This window comes from Bubalus bubalis, chromosome 3 (assembly GCF_019923935.1).
Source record: "Bubalus bubalis isolate 160015118507 breed Murrah chromosome 3, NDDB_SH_1, whole genome shotgun sequence".
Classification (NCBI taxonomy): Eukaryota; Metazoa; Chordata; class Mammalia; order Artiodactyla; family Bovidae; genus Bubalus; species Bubalus bubalis.
In genome coordinates this window covers 78,509,975-78,530,446 of record NC_059159.1, presented here as the reverse complement: position 1 = coordinate 78,530,446, position 20,472 = coordinate 78,509,975, and the positions used below count along the sequence as shown (strand labels likewise).

The 20,472-nt window shown below is 37.2% G+C and overlaps 1 protein-coding gene across 6 annotated transcripts in view; it reads right to left on the bottom strand.

Moving 5' to 3' along the window:
- The window catches only part of LINGO2 (leucine rich repeat and Ig domain containing 2), a 1,154,206-nt gene that overhangs the window by 362,908 nt on the left and 770,826 nt on the right, over positions 1-20,472 (bottom strand). For 5 of the 6 annotated variants that reach the window (XM_025281406.3, XM_044939737.2, XM_044939739.2 and 2 more), the window contains one exon: positions 7,314-7,472. The gene's annotated coding sequence lies outside the window, so the exon portion shown is untranslated. Of the gene's footprint in view, positions 1-5,770; positions 7,199-7,313; positions 7,473-20,472 lie in introns of those variants that run through there. The other variant, XR_006549778.2, reaches the window with a different exon arrangement.

Genomic DNA, 20,472 nt, shown 5'->3' with positions numbered 1-20,472 from the left:
GCAAATTCGCACCTATGTATAAAGGCACAGGGATTGGAGTGTTAAAGAACTGAAAATTAGGATAATAATATAATGGAAAACTCACTCATGTTTATAAAGAGGAGATCTTGGAAGAAAAACTCACCCTGACACACATTAGCTGTGTGAGCTTGGGTAAATTACTAACCTTCCTAAGTCTCAGTTTTTTTTGTCTTGAATATACATGTAATTTTGTCTACACTGCAGGGTTACTGATATGAATTACCTGTATTGATCTAAACATTCAACTTAGGGTGGTTGTCATTATTTCATTGCCGTTGTCACTGCTGGATTCAACAGGATGAGACATGATATATCTGAGTCTTGGTCATCCTTCCGTTCCCACTTCTGCAGAAGGGACTTTGTAAAGATTGTGTCCAGCAGCATCTTAATTTCATGCTAAATCTTATACTCAGGATGAATAAATCCTTTCTAATGAAATGATCCCCACCCCCAACACTCAGGGATTTCCTACCACTCTGTCCAAACCCTTGTCATTTTGTCAAGCTGTTAACTCCTGGCAGAACTCCCCTCAACTTGCCAGTTAACTCCGCAGTCCATCACTTCATTGCTACTTCCGTCACCACAGTGCCTCCCTAAATTCCTTCTCTTTCCACCATGGACTTCCTCTGTGCCTCTCTGAGGGCAACAGAGAGCTGCTGATGGAAAATGAGCTGCTCTCCAGTCCTGGCTTACTGCTGACACCCACCATCCAATCTTAAAAGGCCCTTCTGCCAAAGCATGGTTTTATTTGCCCTTGGTTGATTCCTTTTCCACATCCCACTGCTGCTTTCTCATCGTGTCTTCCTTCATGCCTCAGCTGATGATCTGGATTCTGCCTTTTACTGACACGGCCAGGGCCACTCAAAACCAACGGCCTATAAAGCACTGACCAGAAATTCATGAAATTGCCCAGCATTTATCCCCACTAATCACCTAGTCTGGTTGTAAGATTAATCATGATAATTAAGCTTTGAAGTATTATTGTACTGTGTAAAATGTAGTTTTAATTCTAAATTTTCATTTCAAAATTCATGGCTGTCTCTCTTATAAAACTCATGTAATAAAAAAGAGGTTAAAGGCATAATTATATATACCACTTGGTTAATGGCAGGGTCCTCTAAAGACAGTCTCTATGAGTGTGTATTAAAGAAGTATTCCCAAATAGAGAATCATGTCAACAGATAAGGACGATCAGTTTGCTATTGTAGGATACAACAGGCCTTCCGCTACTTCCAATTGGATCCATATTCCACTGGATACGGATCCAATCAGTAGTGGGTGACATTTCACTGTGCTACACCACTTTATACAAAGGACTTTGTGTGTGTTAGTTGATCAGTCATGTTTGACTCTTTGTAACCCCATGGACTGTAGCCCATCAGGCTCCTCTGTCCATGGAATTCTCCAGGCAAGAATACTGGAGTGGGTTGCCATTTCTTTCTCCACAGTATCTTCCTGATCCAGGGATGGAACCCAGGTCTTCTGAATTGCAGGCAGATTCTTTACCGTCTGAGTCACCAGGGAAGCCCAAAGGACATTTAGCATCTGTGGGTGTTTTTATCCGTTGGGAGTAGACAGTGTCCTCATTTTCAATGTGCTTTCTTTTTTTAAAAATTTTAAAGACTATAATTTGGTATGGAAAATCACTTTGGTGATCTTTGGTTAAGAAGAAAATGATATTTACTTCAATATCAGCAACATGATTACAACATGACCAATAACAGAGTGATAAATAGGATTTTATCTCAAACACTAACGATACTCAGACCTGTCATCATTCTAAGAAAGACCTTGTTACTATAATTAGACCTAGATCTCTTCAAAAAGCCTAAGGAAGAGAAATGCATATATAAATAAATAATAACGACCACCACCACCACAATACGTACTGAGTGCTTATAGGTATCAGGTATTCTGCTAAGCACATTTACATCTCATTTACTTCTGGGAAAAGTGGGTAAAATATTCTGACATTTTGCTGAAAACAAGTGGATTTCTAGACAGAACTGCTACACATATAGATTGCAAATAATAATAATAATAATAATTAGAACAATAATGATAAAATAATTAGAACATTATATGCTAAGTCACTTCAGTCATGTCCAACTCTGTGCAATGCTATGGACTACAGCCCAACAGGCTCCTTTGTCCATGGGATTCTCCAGGCAAGAATACTGGAGTGAGTTGCCATGCCCTCCTCGAGGGGATCGTCCCAACCCAGGGATCAAAGCTTGTCTCTTGCATCTCCAGAGTTGGCAAGCGGGTTCTTTATCACTAGCGCCATGTGGGAGTATCCTCAATTAGAGCTATAGCATTATTAGCATATTTACAATGTATCAAATATTCTGCTGAGTATCTTAGAGCATGATCTCATTTAATCCTCATGATAGCCCACGGAACCCCTACTGATAACTTTATACTTCCTATTGGAAATCAAAGTTCTGAGATAACAAATAACCTGTCGAGGATGATATAACTGTTAAGTGTCAGAGTTCAGATTCAAACCCAGCTCTTAATTAAAGCCAATGCCGATAAATAGGATAGAATATTTACAGACACAATAAGCTATAATCTGCCTCCTCAAAGTAGAAGAGTGTAGCTTGCTAGCATGGCAGTTTTTCAGTGATTTCTACCCAGAGAAGTCCACACCTAAGAGCACAGAAAGAGCTTACTTCTTTCTCCCTAGCATTTGAAATCCATAAAAATAAAAATGCAAAGTCTGTGACAGTTTGTAAGAGAACCATACTTCATTTATAAAGGCAATGAGATATTTAGTAAATGTTTTTCTCTTTTTTTCTTGCTTCTTACTGTCAGACTAAATCCTCCAAACCCCTAGACCTTGGGTACTATTATATGTCATTGTGTGATTGAAAAAGATCTGTTACTAAATAATGGCAGTATTAAAACATGAAACACTAAGATGCCCTTGATGTAACAATGGACAAAAAACTCAAATACCAATGGTCCCACTAACAAGAGAGAGAGATTTCCAACTTGTAAAGACACTAAAGTAATGAATTTGATTTGAAGCCCAAGTTTTGATATTCGGTCATTCACTCAGCAGATAAGTTTATTGAATTAGTATGTGGCTCTGGAAATAAGATCCTAGAGAAAAAAGACAAAGACCCTAGTAACAAGAATATAACGTCTTAGTGAATCATATGCCTCATTAAGTAGGCATATTTGGAAAGACATTCTTGTTTTTTTCCCCCAGACCATAAGAGAACTTCTTTGAAAGATAGATAATTCAGTCATACAAAATGCACTGAATTCTGTGTATGATTGGGGAGCTGTATAACAGCAGTAATGTTATGTAAAATAATTGGCCTGAAAGTGATGCTATGAGTTAGGGGTTTCCTACAGCAGAGCTGTTAATGCACCCAGGCTCATTAAAGGGTTGTGTCAAAGACTGTTGGGCTGCAGCTTCTTTTCACTCGCTTTGTGTCTTCTTCAGGCTCCCTTCCCCAGTTATTTTCCATGGCTTTAAAGTGTCCCCTATTATTTTGACCAAATGTGCCCTGTGATGGAAAGGACGTGAGACTTTCAGCAGAATTACTTAATTAGGTTTAAGTAAGCAGTCTGGGCCAAGTAGGGTAGGTTTGCTTTCTAGCCATAAAAATGTGCCTGCCATGCACGCTGTGTTCCCAAGGAGTGAAACAGTGATTGATGTGATGATAAAACGAGGAAGGGAAGGATAAAGCCTGAGAGATAAAAGTCTCAAAAGGGAAATAAAAGAAGGAAGCAGCTGCCCCCATCTTAATTGAAGCATAAATTTCAGGAACAGGATCTGAGGTTTAATTTCAAGTGCATATTGGGGGGAGTGGAGAGAGAGAGAGAGTGTGTGTGTACTCTTGCATGTGATGAAAACCATGTAAGTTAAATTCTTTTCATCCTTTTATGAAGAGTTCTCATACCATTTTTAAAGCAGAAAAAATTGCAAAGTTAGAGGTTTATGGATTATCAGCGAGAGGCGTTCATTTAGTCAGCATTTAATACAGACTAACAGAATCAATGAACGGCAGGAACGGCACTGGTGATACAGCAGACTTGAAACCACAACTTTCTGCACTCAGGGAGCTCAATGGTTTCAGTTTATCTCTTTTCTCTGCACATACTTTCCTTGCTTGTTCCCCTACACTCTATCAGAATTCTTTTCTTATAGATTGCATTATACATTACTTTCATATTTTTATCCAAGATAACCATGCATCCAAAACACTACAGTCCAGCCCCAAACTGTATGTCCCACCTCTTTTTTGATTCACCCCTGTCCTCCAGTATCCAACTTCCATTCTCCAAGCATAACATTTATTTTTACACCATGGTGACTTTGCCATAGTTGCCCCTAGAATGCCTTCATACACATTTCCTATCAATTACAATTCTCCTCACTTTTCAACTGTGCAGCTGAAGTATCTCTTAAGCCTCGAAGACCTTTTAATACTCCTATCAGTTTTAAACAATCCCTCATTTCAGTTTCTAGAGAATTTTGCTTGAAATGCACCATTAAACTTTTTAGTTCCTTTTGCCTGGAGTGAGCCATTTAGTGTCTGTTTTACTCTGTGTGAACTCTTTGAGGACAGGGCTGGGAGGATCACTGATTTGTTTCTGGCCTCATACTGTTTTACGTGTGGTTGAGGTTCAAAGGGCTTCCAGGTGGCTCAGACTGTAATGAGGGAGACCTGGGTTCAATCCCTGGGCTGGGATGATCCCCTGGAGAAGGGAATGGCTACCCACTCTAGTATTCTTGCCTGGAGAATTCGATGGACAGAGGAGCCTAGTGAGCTATAGTTAATGGGGTCGAAAAGATTCAGACATGACTGAGTGCCTAATGCTTTCATTTGACACTCAAAACATGCTTGGAGGGTAAGTAAACTTGTAGCAAAAAATATGTAACATTCATATGAGGCTTTTCATGATGGAAATAGCTGCCGCCCTGAATTCTTAAAATTTTATTTTCAGAAGACCTCAGAATAAGAACGGTGGCACAGGTGAGAATGTCCACACTCTCTGCAGAGGGTAAAGGAGACACTGCCTACACAGGTAGGACTTAAACGCTTTCCATGAACCACCTTGGAAACTACAAATTCCATTACAGGGGGCATGCTATTATCAGAAGTGCTTTGCAAAATCTGACCTTTTATAGCCTGTCTTTATAGCTTAATATTGCTTCTCTGTACAAGCATTCAGTAATGTAACATTGAGATTAGGTAAACTTTTACTTTAAAAATGCTTTAAGAAGGAAAAGTTCCTTTTAGGCTAAGGAACAGTGCAAATTTTTATGACTTTTTACAAACTTCCGAGAACAGAATTCACAAGCCTTGACAATCTTTTAACTTTATGGAGAAGCTGACATGCATCACCATAACAACAACAAAAAATGTAACTGCCATTCTTACAACAGAGAACGAAAACAAATTTCAAACTAATATAAGTATAAATCCATAATGTATACAGTTTCTGTTCATTTTAAAAGAGTCAACCTTTAACTGAGAAAATATTTGAATTCACTGTCAAATCTTTTATGTCCAGAGGCCCCTTCCAAAGTTTTCATTTTTATATAGAACAGTGGAATTTATTATCTCTGTATATCCTAATCAACAGGACTCACGTTAAAGGACTCTCTAAGAGAAGTTATGTTTCTTTATGATTCTTAGATCAAAAGTATTGCTGTATACTTTTCTCTATATATTGATGACTTATTTCAAAAAAATATTCTAAAGAATAAAAACACTTGTCTCACAAATAGAGAAGAGCTCTTTCTTTAATAGTTACATTAATACATGATTATTGGCCTTAAAAATAGATTTAATTGCATCCCTCCCCTTTGTGTCTTTCTTCTAAGTCTGATGTTTTAACATACAACCCAGTTTTAATGAAAATATTGAAATAAACATAATTAGGATCAAATTTATTTTGGACTAATAAGCTTAAGAATATGGAAGCCTATCATGAAGTGTTCTTGCTGTAATTTTTTGCTAGATAACAATGTAATGAAGCATGAAACTAGTTGAGGTTTATCCCACAAATGCATCCTTCTTGTTGATGTCTCTTTTATCTACAGACTTGAAGAACTCTTCCAAATATGGCTAACCCAATTTGCCACAAAGCAGGACAAATAGTTACCCACTAACCCCATTCATCAAATAAGGATTTGTGCCATGAGTTTGCTGATCTATACTATTTCTAACAAATTCAAAAGCCATGACTAATTTGAATTTCAGACTCTCAGGATATCATCTTATAGACAAATAAGTTCCTAGGAGATTGAGAAGACATATGTATTAAACTTTAGAAAGTCAATTATTTTCAAGCATTATCAAAATTCTTATATCCAAATAATTATCTTAGCCTATAATTTTTAACTGAGTTCCATTTGCTTAATTTTCAGAAAATAAAAAAGCTGTATTTTTCAAAAAACAAACAAACAAAAAACACCAACTGAAAGAGTTCAAGTTTCCTAAATGATTAAATTTTACGTATATTTTCTGTTTCGATAATTGAACTTAAAGGAAATCTTGATTTGGGATTCATAAAATTTTGATATAAGAGCTCTGATAGTCTTAAAATCAGAAGATAGGAATAATGTAGTTGCCCCAAGTAACTGTTACTAACAAATTTTAATTATGTTATAGAGAAGGAAAAGAGTTAAAGAGAAAGATAAGATCTGATAGTTGAAAAGAGATTCCAAAATGAAACAGACAAAAGTCCCAGAAACTAGTTGAATAAGAGCATGTGTTACATTTTAAATTCCAAAAACCACAATGGACTAGGTCATTATGTTACCATATCAAATAATACTTAGATGAACAGAATTTAGAATGATAAATACTTTCAAAAAATAAAATGCAAAATAATGATATACTTTCTAAAGTGGAATAACTTTGAAGCATATATGTAAGGTCATATGCTGTAAACTGCAACACTTTTCCTACTTAACCTTCAAAAAGTACAACTGCTTATTCCATTATAGTTCAGAGTAGTTCCTTAAAGAGGAAACTGCCTTAGCTTACAATCGGGGGCTATTGAATTAAACCATCATCCATAGTATCTTGTGTCTGCTTTATGTTATCTTAACTCCTCCCCTCCTCTTGAGAAAAAAGGACTCAATCATTACTATATCCATTCTCCTGAATTCAAGGGAGCACCATTCTTCAACAACCTGTTGAGTGGACTTAGAAAGCAAACAGAGAAGTTACACATTATTCAATACACCTTGGCAGCACTCTAAAGCCCTTAGAAATGCCTAAACAAATGATAAATGATCAGATGACTCCCTCAAATCTTACCTGGTTTACTCTCTTTAAAAATCCAACCCTTGCTGTCTACCATGCAAAGCTCTTGACCACTGGATGAAATCCACACTGGGTAGTAGATCATGATAATTCCAACACGTCATGGGCAGCAGCATCTCTCAGAATCCCACATGTCATCTCCTTGAAACAAACCTGCAACAAACAAGGCATTTTTTTCATCTAACTGAAAAATAGGGAACCATGTCCTTGGTTCAGGAGGCATCACTACTTGATCAATAAGGGAATCATAAAGGAGAGTATGAGGAGCAATAAATGCCTCTCAAGATGCTGATAAACATTAAAGCCAATAGACCGACATTTATGTGCTACAGAAGGTGTTTTGGCAGGGTGCATGTTCCTCTTTATGTTACTATAGATCTATTTAAGCTGTCAGTGTAAATAAATATTATTGATATCAAAACTCACACATTTTATAGTGCATACCTCTTCTCCTTCATGTAGGTGACCACTTGGAGTACTCAGAAGTATTTTTCTGACTCTATTCATAATATTCTCAGGTTAACTGGTAATGAGGTTCAACAGGACAAAACCCATCAACAGCTAGAAGAAAATCCATAATAATGACCTAGATCAAGGACACTTACATCTGTGAGTTCTAACATTCCACTTCAATATTCCCAACATAAAAATTAAAACACGTCTGCATGATAGTGCATGAGGAACACCTCTGATGAACATATATAAGGGGCTTCAAATTCAGCAGCCTCCATGATCCAAATCAAGATAGACTACACCAGACAGTCACCAACACAAACATGCAGTAGCCAGAGTCTGTACACAAAGGAATGACCAGGAACCAGGAAAGTAATTAGATAACTAATATTGGGGCAATCTACTGCTGCTGCTGCTGCTAAGTCACTTCAGTCGTGTCTGACTCTGTGTGACCCAATAGACGGCAGCCCACCAGGCTCCCCCGTCCCTGGGATTCTCCAGGCAAGAACACTGGAGTGGGTTGCCATTTCCTTCTCCAATGCATGAACGTGAAAAGTGAAAGTGAAGTCGCTCAGTCGTGTCCGACTCTTAGCAACCCCATGGACTGCAGCCCACCAGGCTCCTCCGTCCATGGGATTTTCCAGGCAAGAGTACTGGAGTGGGGTGCCATTGCCTTCTCCTTGGGGCAATCTACCACACATTTAATGCTTAAACTATTTATACTCATATAAGTAAATATGGTATTTAATCTTCATAAGCATGTTTAGCTTCCATTTAAGGAGATAAAACTCCATGTATAATCAACAACTCCTGATTGTACAATTGCACAGATACCTGGCACATAAATAACTGTGTTCCATAGAAATTTAGAAGGATTCTAATGGATAGATTTCTTTATTGGTCTTCCCAGGGTAGGCTTTCAGAATGACTAGATATTTTTTTTTAGCTACCACAACCATATTTAGCTATGTATATACTAAAAAATTTATTATTATTATATTTTCTAAGTGGTGCAGCAGAAATGGTTGAGAGGTTGTTCTAAGCCAGTAAGGGGACTCATGTGAATGGTTATGTGTGGCAGATTAATGAACACAGGTGTAAAAACTGGCTTTAACAAGCAACAGAATAATATATCCTCATGGATTTGTGAATAGAACTTCAACTAATATTCCCAGAAGTCCATGTGGAAACTAGAAGATACAGGAGTGAGATAACCAGAAGTCCATGTGGAAACTAGAAGATACAGGAGTGAGATAACCTATATTTGTGCCATTTCAGCAAGAATGGTAAGATAGCAAGCAGTTGAAGTCAAATGCATACATCAGAATAAAATGCAACACTTCAAAGTAAGTCCTTAAAAATCAAGACATGTGTACCTGGACCCTAAGTGACCATTGTGCAATTCAAAATTCAAGTGTTGTGTTGATGCTATTCATGTCAAACATAAATACCCATACACCCAAATACATACATACGCATAACAGTTGAAATTGTGAAAGCTACTTATTCAAGTTCTGGTATTCATGAAGCAAAATTTTTAGTTAACTTCTGGACACAAATGTTCCTATTCATGCTCTAAATTATTTTACTTTTCTTCTTAGAGGATACTCTGCTGCTGCTGCTGCTGCTAAGTCACTTCAGTCATGTCTGACTCTGTGCGACCCCAGAGACGGCAGCCCACCAGGCTCCCCCGTCCCTGGTATTCTCCAGGCAAGAACACTGGAGTCGGTTGCCATTTCCTTCTCCAATGCATGAAAGTGAAAAGTGAAAGTGAAGTCGCTCAGTCATGTCTGACCATTCGCGACCCCATGGACCGCAGCCCACAGGCTCCTCTGTCCATGGAATTTTCCAGGCAAGAGTACTGGAGTGGGGTGCCATTGCCTTCAGTTATCAAATCAAGTCTTTTATAAAACAGATCCATTTCCATGACTAGTAATCCTTTCCTGTCTCTTGGGGGACAAGCAGGGTATTAGAAGAAGTCATATACAGGTAGGCTAAATGTCAGGCAAGTGGAAATTAAACATAATCTTCAAGCCACCAAACTGACTTTGAAGTGAGGAATCTTTGAAAACTAGTTGGTTTGGAAGGACCCACTTGTGACCTAATGTGATTCCTAAAACTTCAGTTCTGCCACTTACTATACAAGAGTGAAACTAAGTAAATCAGCGTAACTATTTGCTTTCTAAAATGGCTTTATCTCACCATACATAAATGATGTTATTGATCTCTTCTTTGAATGGATAGGTTTTCTGTGTGTGTTTTAAGTAATGAATTAAAAGATTTTCTACTGACCATTGAACTCTAATTCATTCATTAACCCACTTATTCATTCCACAGATTTTAACTGAGCACCTCAGTTGTGCCACCTAAGGGTTAGGTACCCAAATACACAATGAAAACACACTTATTCGTCCCATAAAAAATTTACTATTTATTCTATTCTGATTTGCTGACATATACTGGTACCCAAGAAGTGCAGCAGCATTAGACCAAATTAAAATAATTGGTTTTATTTTATATCCCAGCCACTATATGATGAGACAAAGAGGTTATTAGGTTTGCCAGTGAGCGAACCATTATAGACCAAGGGCCACAACACAAAACGACTGACTTACCCAGTCAACTTGTACACAGTCTGTACCGGATGTGATGGTTCTGTGTCACTCTCAAGCCCACTAACTGAGTGAGTCATGATGATTCAAAAAATCCAACCAATTAGGTTCTGACAGTACATTGACATTTCTGGCATCCAACACAGAGTCAGTGCCTCCCACATGTGTGTATTAGGCATTGCGGTACAATCTTGTGTGGCCTGTGGCACAAGTCAACAGATTTCGGTGCAGGTACTATTATACAACACATTGCTTCACATAATGTTTGTAATATTATTTTCTCAAAGAGGATATATAACATTAAATGCATGTATTTTCCTCAAAGAGAAGTTCATGAGATGTTCATAAGAAACACTAATTCTACAACATTGACTTGAATTTTCAAGACCAATTTTTAGAGTGAAAAAAATATAAAACTTTTCACTTTCCTCCCTTCAGATATGATACTGAATAGGAATATGGAAACAAAAGACACAGATTATACTTCTAAAAATGCTCTTTAGAAGTTAAGGAAAAAAATAAAGACATTTTACTAAAATCAATATGGCTTCCAAACCGTTCCATTTTCTTCTATTTTCTCATCTTTTGTTTTTTGGATCTCTGCTTATACTGAAACTAGTTTGAAAACACTTTTAAAAATAAATGTTATTCTTATTTTTGAGAGATTTGTATTCTTTAAAAATAATTTTGAATGAGTATATTATATCATATATAATTTATACCTCAATAATGTTGACTTACAACTTTTAAATGCATTTTTTATCATGTTCAGGGAGGTTCTAGATAGGGGCATGAGATACAGAACCTATTGACAAAATGCTGTCGTATTTGAATCTAAAATAAAACAAATCTGCAATAAATTTTTTATACAGTAGAAGAAATTCAACATTCACAGACCCTACTTTCTTGTTTCGTGGTCTGGCCTTAAGTGCTCTGTAGTTGAATTTTGGCCTTCTTTGTCTTTCTTTATGCATACTACTACTGTCCTTCTAGTTTATATTATTGCTTGGAAGAAAGCTTTCCCCAGGATCCCTCTAGCACTGAGGCACATATTTCATAAGACATTGATTTGTACTTGTTGATATGATGCTTTTTAAACTTTACCTCAGGGATGTGCTTCATGACCACCATGGGCACGTTGCAAAGCCCTCTGGTAGCCAATGAAACCATAGGAATGCTCAGCATTCTATGAGCTCAGTGCATTTGTTAAATGACTGTTTGGTACATTTTGCAAGCCTTGTATCTAAGTTACTCATTTTCCTGCATAAACCTCAAGAATACAAACATCAAGAATGTAGGAACAGGTAGGTTATCAGTGATTAAAGTTATGAAGCTTTTGGCCTCATGTGTTTCAAATCTGTACCCTTTGATCAGTGATATTGGAAAAGGAAAGATGCCACTATTTTTTAAGTAACAGATTTATTGCTTCTAGCTTCTTTTCTTTTTCTTCATTTAGTCAAATGTAAACATTATAGATTATTTCCCAGCAGGCAGGGGTGGGTAATTAATAAAAATCACTGTTAACTGCTATCTGCTTTATATATAGTTTCTCATTTAATTGTCTCAAAGACCATGTGAAGTAAGTATTACAATAATGTCCAACTTATGGTGGTGAAAATAAAGATCAGAGATTTTAAATGATTGCCCAAGGGCATAAAGCTTTTGAAAAAGAGCTGGGTGTGCAGTTAATTGATACTATGGTACTGTCAGTTTTAAATTCTTATAAACTGAATTTGAGAGATTTGCTCAACCTACTGATTAAAATCTGAGTGTCTGGGAAATGAAGTGACATCTCAGAGATCATAAGATCATAGCAGGTCTGGATGAATACCCAAACTCATGATGTCCCTGTCTTTCTAATACACCACTCTCTTACCTAGCTTTCTACACATGGTGTCTAAACAACTTTATAGATCTCCAATTCAGTTGTGTTTATTTTATTATTTTTTTTTAATTTTATTTTATTTTAAACTTTACATAATTATATTAGTTTTGCCAAATATGAAAATGAATCCACCACAGGTATACATGTGTTCCCCATCCTGAACCCTCAAGAACCATGTTTGGGGTAGGTTTTATTTTAGAAAGAAGATGCCAAAGCCAATAAACAAAATAACAGGATTTCTGAGTACTCAGTTTTAACGGAGCTTAATTTTCTGAAATCAACAAATGATATTGTTCTCTTTCTCTCTTAAGCCAATTTATTTCCCAACGAAAAAAATATATAGACACCAGGAGAAGAGTGTGTTGATGGATTGTGACAAAGTGTATTATTAGATTGAACTATAAATAACACAGTGGTGTTTTGCTGATGCCCATTTGGTATGTTTAGCTCTGTTATTAGTAATTGCATGCTTAAAATAATATTCTAAGATATCCAGTTAATGTTTTTATTTCAGAAGCCCAGCAGGCAGCCTCTTAAGTGACATAAAACAAAATCTAGGGTAATTCAATCTACATCTGAGAAACCAGTGCCTGATACTCAAACAGTTCTTTGTGTCTGCTCAAAGACACCTAATTCTGAATTGATTATGACCTAGAAAATGCCAATTAAGATAGTCCACATTCTTCTTTGATTTTTTTTAAAGGAGGGATTCTATTATACTTACAAATTCTCCACAAATGAAACATGTCTCCATTCTTTTTCATTCCTTTCCTGTTCTCACTTTTCTCCATTCCTTCCTTCCCCTCTTCTCCTTTTCTGTTCCTTCACTATCTTCTCTTCTTTTTTTCCTTCCATACTTCCTTCAACCCTCCCTTTGGTTTCCTCCCTGTTTGTCTTTTCAGCTCAACAGTGTTTTAAGAATCTGTAAGTTCTAATAATGTGCTAGGCTCTGAGCATAAGGCAAGTACAGATTTAGTTCAAGAGGGAGGGGACACGTGTATAGCTATGGCTGATTCATGGTGATGTATGGCGCAGGTCAATATAATATTGTGAAGCAATTTTCCTTCAATTAAAAGTAAATAAAATTGGGAAACCAAATAAAATAATTAATTTAAATTTAAAAAAGAAAGCATAAAAAGATAAAAGATAAAAAAATAAAAGATTCATGTACTGCCCAGGTATTGCCCACAGTCTACTAGGACGGACAGAGAAGTAAGCTGATGTATTATGGAAGAGGGGCAGGGGTCGAGCCTATATTAACTTTTCCAGAACATGTCAGCCTAGAGTAGAAAAACAGTGTACATCTTGACTCTAGGTGGCTTGGCCTGGTCAAGTGAGAACTTACAAACAAAACTGAACCCGAAAGTTCCCAAATACCTCACATTCTGAGTTTTCTGTATTTCCCTGGTAGCTCAGATGGTAAAGAGTCTGCCTGCAGTGTGGGAGATCCGAGTTTGATTCATGGGTCAGGAAGACCCCCTGGAGACGGAAATGGCAACACACTCCAGTATTCTTGCCTGGAAAATCCCATGGACAGAGGAACCTGGCAGGCCATAGTCCATGGTGTCGCAGAGTCAGACAAGACAGAGTACCTAACACACTGAGCTTTCTGTGGCTTAGGAAGGGATCTTACAAATACTCAGGACTTACAATCAAATGTCTCAGGGTCAGTCACATGACTCAAAGATGCACACAGCTTGGTTGACTACAACCAGAAGCCAAATGGACAGTCAATGGTGAAGTGAAGAAAGCAAGCTTAGCCTAAGAGCATCATAAACATATTAAACACTGCTTTTCCAGAGAGAACACTCTTGTTAACAGGTTTTGGTCACTTGTCACCAGTTTAAGATGCTGCTTTACAACTATTGAAGAGTCACTGCCCATTGCTGTCTACATGTTGGTCCCATTTCCCCACCTATTGGCAAAATCCATGGTAGGTAAAGATTTCTCAAGAAATCTTTCTAGTGGAGGAAAAAAGTCCTTTGTATTAGCTTCTTAAAATCATCAAAAACTGCATTTCATACTGTAGATTCCTGGGCACCACTCCAGAATGAGACTCCATTTTTGGAGTGAAATTGGAAATTCTGCAAATGACAGTTTCCTAGATTGTACAAAGATACATTACTGTTTAAGAATCACTATTAGTGATTTAAGAATCACTATTAGTGTTTAAGAATCACTATTCTAGAACAAAGCCTGTTTTTGGCATTTCTAAATATGGTCCCACAAGTTTTAATTTATAACATCTATTTCTTTTACTTTCAAATAAATACATCTATTTTGGAAAAAATATTCTTCCTTGAATTGAATAAATTGAGAAATTTCCTTTAAAGATCCACCCTTTTTCTTCAAATATTAAAAAAAATGTATTTTAATGTTCCATATGTGTGCAATGTTCATCACTCTTATTTAATATAACTTTAATTTTTGATAACTAAAAATACTTCTTAAGGATAGAAAGAAACCATTATCGGCATCTGGAATCATTGCTAATAGCACAGATTAGTCATAATAAGGAAGGAGGAATCAAGTTCTCTTTGGTATAAGGCAGCACTGTACCTACAGTGAGAAATAAGAAATGAAGGGAGCATAGTGATCTCAGGACAACTTCCCTTTCATGGAGGAGAAGTTTATGTCTCTCTACATGACCACCCTCATTAACAGTCCACAGATGGCAGGAGTCTGACAGCGATTACTGAGGGGATCACGTTCACTTCCTGATGGGATGCACTCAGCATTTTTGAGATGCCACAGCTCCTTCCAGAGGAGTGGTGGTGGTGGTTGTAGGGTATTTCAGGAGTTAGAGAGCATTTGAGAAAGAAGGGTTAGGAAAAGAACATGTAATTGGCAGGTAACCACTGTGAATTAACGTGTTGTGGTGGATGCTTTACTCATGTGTTCATTTCATCATTACAGCAAACCTAGGAGACAGATGTGATTATTCCTACCTGGTGACCGAGAAAACCTAGAATCACTGAGGATAAACAGCTTGCCTTGGGTCAAAAAGCCAAGAGAGAGAAGCAGAATTTACACTTCTGACTTCTTAGTGGCATTGGCCATGTTTTGTTCTAATAGAATATGTTATAGATTGTCCTATGCATTTGCTTTTATAATCACTTCAAGAATAAACCCAGATAGACCATTTCTCTCTTTTATTTGTATTTCTAGACTTTCCCTTTTCTGAACACTTTCCCCAACATCAGGTATATACACATAAAATATGAGAGAGATAATGCCGTGTTTGTTTGTTTGTTTTTGGCTGTCCAGGAACCAACACATTCCTCTTCCAATTAGGTCCCTGATTTTTGTTAGGAAAGTAGGACAGAGCTTGTATTATTATTGCATTCTGCATTATTAACATAAGGATAAAGTTGAAGGGAAGGAAAAGCCTTCTTTCTATTGCTGCTGGGGAATGAGGGGAGCACAGATGTGATATAAACTTGGATGCTTAAGGGAATGATACATAAATATATGACATACATACACATATTTTATATATATAGCTACATATATATTATATATGTGTGTGTATGTATGTATGTATGTGTGTGTATGTGTGTGTATGTGTGTGTGTGTGTATATATATATATATATATATATGACTCAGTGGTAAAGAATCTGTCTGCCAATGCAGGAGACACAGGAGACGAGGGCTGGATCCCTGGGTCAGGAAGATCCCTTGGAGGAGGAAATGGCAACTCACTCTAGCATTCTTGCCTGGAAAGCCTCATGGACAGAGGATCCTGGCAGGCTACAATCCACGGGGTCACAAAGAGTTAGACATGACTAAGCAAGTGTACACACATATGTGTTTTATATATATATATATATATAAAGTGACTAAAAGAGTCGGTTTTCCGGCAATGTGCTCTGTTTATTTTTTCAGCTCCTACCTTCCCGTCCACGTTCTTTTCCACATGCCTATTTTGTAAAGTCTGAATCTCCTTTGGCTAAGTTCATTTTAATGTTTAAGAGAGCCAGCATTATTTTCCAATACTTGTAACTAAAAATCCTGACTGACATAGAATTTTGCTTTTTAAAATTGATAAGAAATCTGCTAGGACTCAGCTAGGAGACTGACCCAAAGTAATATGAAGCATGTCAAAGAGAAACAAAGAGGAAAGAAAATCAGGGGAAAAAAAATACTGAATAGAGAGACTGTGGCTGAAGTTATGATGTATTTAGAAAAATTACCAAAAACAAGTACAAAAACAAAAGCCAGAAAGATGGTGTCTGGTAAATTTCAAATCAATGTTTTAAGGAGAATGTTTAGAATGACTTCCAGATACAATTAGATAGCTAGCACAACTATTCAATAAAGATACATTAAATTTAAAGTGATTTGCTTCACAAACAAATGGAAAATGAAATTTAAATAATGATGGTACTGATGAAACTGTCTAGAGGGCAGCAATGGAGATGCAGACATAGAGAACAGACTTTTGGACTCAGTGAGGGAGAGAGAAGGATGGGATTATTTGACATAGTCAGGATGAAACATACACATTACCATATGTAAAGTACATAGCTAGTCTGGGGCTCTGTGACAACCTAGAGGGATGGGATGGGGAGGGAGGTGAGGAAGAGGTTTAAGAAGGAGGGGAGATATGTATACCTATGGCTGATTCATGCTGATATATTGCAGAAACCATCACAATTTTGTAAATTAATTATCCTCCAATTAAAAATAAAATTTAAAAATAATATATTATTGTATCACAAAATATAGTACTTAAAGAAATTCATCAAAAAATGTGTGTAATCAGGCAGAATTCTAACCCAGCCTCCATGGTTTGTGCCTCTGGGGGGTAAATGTCTATACAGTCCCCTCCCTTTGAATGTGGGAGAGACCTGTGAAAATGAGTTGTTGCTTATGATTAGATTACTAGTCAGTTGCCATTGAGTTAAGCAAAAGGAAGATCATCCTGGTTGGGCATGACCTAGTCAGGTAAGCCTTTAAAAGAAGGTGCAGTTTCAGAGAGATGCCTTTAGTTGGCCTTGAAGGTATAGCATCCAGGAGTTCTACAGTCCAAGGAAATGAATTCTGCCAATAGCCATCTGAGCTTGAGGGGAAAAAAAACCAAAAACCTGAGTTTCAGAAGTGATCTCAGACATGTCTGATACATGATTTCCAAGCTCTGAGAGCTTAGGCAAAGGACTCAACTACACTAAGTCTAGACTCTGAACCTATAGAAATTGTGAGATATTAAATGGATGTTGCTTTAAGCCATTCAATTAGTGGTGATTTTGAAAACATCAGTAGAAAACTAATACAACCTATAATGTCTCTACACTGAAAACAACAAAAATATTGTAAGAAAATTAAAGATAATTTAAATAAACAGAGAGATACACTATGTCTATGCGTTAGAAGACTCAATGTTTTTAAGACCCTAAGGCCCTTTGAGCTGATTTATAAAGTCAATACAATACAATCACAATCTCAGCAGGCTTGTAAACAAAATAGAAATTGTGAAGCTAATTCTTTAATTTATACAAAAATATAAAGGATATAGGCAAAGCCAAAATAAATAAAAAAGAATTAAAATTAGGTAATTTACTGTATTTGGCTTCAAGGCTTCCTATAAAGTCACAGTAATTAAGATGTGGGTTACTGATACAATGATACACAAATGGATCAACTGAAAAGAACAGAGAATCTAGAAATGCATCCACAATGATACCATCAATAATTTCAACAAAGCATATAGAGTAAAAATGTAGACATAAGAGATACACAGCAAATGTAGGTCACTGGTTACATGAAGGGCAGGAAGCAGAAACGACTGCAAAGGAAGATTCAGCATCATCTATAAAGATCTGCTTCTGACACACAACAAAAATGAAAAAAACAAAACTGAACTAAGTATCACAAAATGACAAAAATTGTTAACCTGAGTAGAGGTGGATTTACAGGCTATGTTTCACTATTTAGATTTTTTATGTTTGCTTGAAATCTTTCTTTCAAAAACTACTCTTTCCTTTTGACTCACAATTTCCACAATTTGAGTTCACACAAACAATCTATATTGACTTAAAAAAAATTTTTTTTGTATCTATTTGATATCTTTCCCACATAAGAGAAATATGATTTCTATATAATTATCAAAATGAGATATCTTCTCTGTGAAGTTCCAAGTTTTCCTGGCATTTGTCGTTCTGCACAAAGGATCTATACCTACATATTACCAACAGCCAATGACTGCTGCCATGCAGTGATGTTTAATGCTTATCTCACAGGGAGCGATCAATCGCTGCACTTCTGATCTTATCCACATGGACACTTCTCTGCTTCGGGTATGGCCTTTACTTGAATGTACATTCAGATCTGCAGAGCTGTGTGAAGCAGTGATATTTGTGGTTGGATCTGATGCACTTTAAATGTTCTCCCAACTCAGATACAGCACTGGTAACTCACAGATCTGTAACTTTGGACATCCAATCCCTTTTGGACTTCAGACCTTTACTTCCACCCACCTGTGCTTCATGTTCCCTGGCTATGAGACAAGCACCTCAGCTTCAGGCGATTCACAATTAAACTAAATAAATCCCTTTATGAGATGTCTCTTCTTTTTTATATTTTACATTCATGTCAATGAATGGTGTTGCTAGCCACACAGATGCAGAAACCACCAAAACAGGTAAGAACAAAAAACAACATTGAGAAACACATGAAACAATGGAAATTACCTTTTATTCCTCCTCCTTCCTTACTCCCATATCTAGTCAGCAATAGGTCATGTTTACTATAACCCTTAAATATCTTTGAACTCATCCCCTTGTCTCTTTAGACTGCTAAAACTACTTCCAAAGTGGTATTCCAGCCCAAATCCAGCTTTCTCTAAGCAATTGCTCTTTGAAATATAAATCTCACCATCATCACCAATACGATAAAATCAAAATTTCTTGACTATGACATACCATCCTTTATTTTATGAAATCCGTTCATCATCTAACATACCGTGGTAACTTCCAAAACACGACACGCTGTCCTTTGTTGACCTGATTTTGATAGGCTACTTCCTCTTTGAAAACTTGCCTTGCTTTGTTTATCTGGCAAACTAGTCTTAACTCCAGCATTACATCTTTGACCAAAGGAATTCCCGGGGCTTCCCAGGTAGTGCTAGTGTCAAAGAATTTGCCTGTCAGTGCAGGAGATGCAAGAGACACGGGTTTGATCTCTGGGTTGGGAAGATCCTCTGGAGTAGGAAATGGCAACCCACTCCCGTATTCTTGCCTGGAAAATTCAATGGACATAGGAGCCTGGAAGGGGACAGTCCAAGGGACCCCAAAGTCAGACATGACTGAGAACACACACACATACATGCACACACAAGAATTCCTGTAGTAACCTATCATACTCAGTTACCAGGCTGAACCTGAATCATTTGTAAAATGTCCATTTCTCCCCAGTAGACTGCTGCTACTGCTAAGTCACTTCAGTCGTGTCCGACTCTGTGCGACCCCAGAGATGGCAGCCCATCCGGCTCCCCCATCCCTGGGATTCTCCAGGCAAGAACACTGGAGTGGGTTGCCATTTCCTTCTCTAATGCATGAAAGTGAAAAGTGAAAGTGAAGTCATTCAGTCGTATCCGACTCTTCACAACCCCATGGACTGCAGCCTACCAGGCTCCTCCGTCCATAGGATTTTCCAGGCAAGAGTACTGGAGTGGGGTGCCATTGCCTTCTCTGCCCCAGTAGACTAGGCCTCCTTAATATCAAGGATTCTAGGCAATGTTCATCTTTAAAAAGAGCACTGAGATCGTCAGTAATAAGTACACAATAATTGCGGTGTGGAAGAAATAAATAGTTACAAGTATTAGGGGAGGAGAAGACAGAGAAAATGAGACTGAGAGAGAGGTATTCCCATAATTTAAAAAAAAGATAGGAAATAACTATCATATTTAATATGATAAAACTTGAAACAGAAGAAAATCTGTTTCAGACCTGATTGGGACAGAAATTTGGGGGACAGCATAGTTCACATCCAAAATTTTAGCAAATCAAATAAAAAACATAAGAACATAATACATATGCTTAGGTTAGGTTAGGCTATGATAGAACAGAGCTTTGTTAATTGACAGTGGGAATGCTGGATGGTACAGTCACTTTGGAAGGTAGTTTGGCAGTTTCTTGCCAACTAAACATAGTCTTCCCATATGATCTAGCAGTTGGTTTCTTTGTTATTTATCAAATGCAGTGA